This window comes from Paramisgurnus dabryanus, chromosome 6, assembly GCF_030506205.2.
Source record: "Paramisgurnus dabryanus chromosome 6, PD_genome_1.1, whole genome shotgun sequence".
Lineage (NCBI taxonomy): Eukaryota > Metazoa > Chordata > Actinopteri > Cypriniformes > Cobitidae > Paramisgurnus > Paramisgurnus dabryanus.
In genome coordinates this window covers 9,850,058-9,852,787 of record NC_133342.1, presented here as the reverse complement: position 1 = coordinate 9,852,787, position 2,730 = coordinate 9,850,058, and the positions used below count along the sequence as shown (strand labels likewise).

General features: G+C 33.3%; 1 long non-coding RNA gene across 1 annotated transcript; it reads right to left on the bottom strand.

The window, feature by feature from the left end:
- Positions 1-1,943: 1,943 nt before the first annotated feature.
- LOC135744036 (uncharacterized) lies at positions 1,944-2,730 on the bottom strand. Its single transcript, XR_010530656.2, has 3 exons — positions 2,412-2,730; positions 2,240-2,328; positions 1,944-2,129 (listed from the first exon to the last, which is right to left on the bottom strand). It is a non-coding gene; the product is annotated as an uncharacterized lncRNA (long non-coding RNA).

Genomic DNA, 2,730 nt, shown 5'->3' with positions numbered 1-2,730 from the left:
TTTTTTAATGTCGAATTTTCTTAACCCAACTTTTTAAAATGCTATTTACTTATTTTTAAACTATACCGAGTATTAAATACCTCAACTGGAGTCTGTATGCTATAATGCAGGGTTCGAGAGCCCTCTAGTGGTTTGCGGGGGAATTGCAGAGGTGTTCGAGAGTATATGAGAAATGAAATCAGTGAGTTGCAAATAAATCATAAAATGTAAATAAACAACTTAAAAGTAAAAATAAATCTAATTGAAACACTCACTTACAAACATATTTTGTCAAATCTGATTGCCATGTGACCATTATACGACAAGGCTACAATATATCAGAAAACCGAGATCTCATGCAAAATACACGGACCGTTTTGTATTACAAATAAAAGAAAAAGTCCAAATGTAAAGTTCATTACAGGTAATACTAACAATAACTATATCAAATACTACTGATAAAAACGTCAAAAAAGATACAAATTTAATGTTTTAAAAGTTGCACATGTACTAATTGAAAAATTTACTGAAAATCTCAAGGGGTATACTTCAAGTAAGTCAAGGAAGTTCGGCTGACAAAAAAGTTTGAAAACATGTTTCTTTATTAATATACATTAAAAAGAGTTTTAAAAAGGTAATTACTCTAGACGGACCTTTTTATATAGTAATAAAAGTCTTAAATCTATAGAGAATAACCTTAAAAGTAGTGGTTTTAATGATCTTTGACATTATCAGTTTTGACTATTTAAGTTATCAATGGTAATATACCAAAATGTAATAAATTTTTACTGTAAAACCTGCTCAATATTTTTAGATTATATTCTACGTCATTTTGTGAATAACTTATTTACCATAATTTATTCAATAGGTATTTACCAGAATCCATTTGGAAACTTTGCTGCCACTGCAGTACTTCACAAGACCTGAGGCTGTAATGGTGAGCAGCGACCTCTGTCGGTCAAAACAACATACTACAGGCAAAATGTGTCCTCAGTTAAAGAGCACCTATTGTCCGATTCACATTTTTCCATTTCCTTTGGTGTGTTAGTGTGTATTAGTACATGTTAATGATATGCAAAAGGTACAAACCCCAAAGTAAACGATGACGCAATATCGTTTCCAACGTAAATCTCTTTTGTTGGATTACATCAAACACACGGATTGTAGGCAACAGTTTACTTCCTGGGACAAGAACCACAGTATCATAATTCCTCCTGCTTGGACTCACAGCCTGTAAATTAACTCCTGTTAGCAACCAAATCTTTCAAATATGGAAAGGAGCGTCACATTTCCGGCTGACGTCAGAGGTATTCAGGTCAATCAAAAAAAAAAAAAAAAAAAAAATTCTGGTCAATCACAATGTACAGATTAGCTGGCCAATCAGGGACACAGAGCTTTTCAAATCCGTGCATTTCAGGAAGAGAATGAAATCTGGAGCTACAAAAATGTACAGTATGTAGAAAATAATGTGTTTCTTTTTAACCAAAAACCACGCAAACACATTGTATTAGACCAAATACACAAAATAACATAAATTTTTATCAATGAAATAGATGCTCTTTAAAACAGAGACAGCTTGAGCTGGAGACAAATAACCAAGCACACCCATTAGACAGTCGGGACAGTCTAGTTTGCAAATAGATGTAAAAAAAGAAAGCAAACTTGTTCATTCAAATTAGGAAAACTGTCAACAAGTTCACATACAGTGTTTGCATCTGACACAATCGCATGTATGGTTTAAGATTACAAGGTGTTTTAAAAAGGTATTTGAAAAACTACAAATTCCAGAACAAAATCACAAAATCATTTCAGGAGCAGTTCAGAATATTTATTTAATAAATAGTTGTTTTACAAATAGTGCACAAGACAGCCTATATATCTGACTATTTATTCAGTTTTGCTTAAACCTAAATCACTCACTACAGTAAATTTATAAACATGTACGTTATACAGTATAAGGAAGGACATTATTTGCCATTGCATGACATTATATGCAGTGATATTTTTGAAAAACTATTTGAAAAGCCATGTTTTGGCTATGGGCAGGTTGCATTTGCTATCTTAATATCATTTCGATGGAAATCCTGCTTTGTGCTCCACACTGTTCTGATAACATTGCCAAACGTTTGCTCGTCAACTTTATTCTTGATCTGAAAAAAAAAATAATTCTGAATATTTATATAAAAAAGTATAATATGCTTTAAATATGTGTCAAAACAGTGCATGTTTGAACAGCACACATTTAACTTTGAGATCTTACCTTAGTTAAGATGTTTGCCTTCATTGCAGGATCTGTGAGAAATTTGTCAGATGCCACTTTTATTCGCAACAGCACCTTTCGGCCTTCATCTTAGCAAACACACAAATATCAGTACACACATAAAACGAAAATACTAATTTAAAATCTTTGTATTCTGATTTGAGCCACTCACCTCTGCTACAGTAAAACGGATACGCATTGGTGCAACTCTTTTTGCTCAGTTTCTTGGAAAACATGTTTATTGCCAAGCAGTAATTATCTGTAATGTCAGTAACGTTTTCTGAATCATCAATCAAACTAAAGCCCCCTATCCACATGGGGAGACTATAGGAGTATACGGTGGGAGTAATTTGGTTCAGGTGGTCAATGTCATCCTCACTATACACAAAAACTAGATCTGTATATGTTTCTTTGCAGTAGCTCTGTGCATTCGTCCAAGTCATTGTGTTGCCGACATAGTAGAATTGCCTGGGGAAAAGACTGGATGCCCT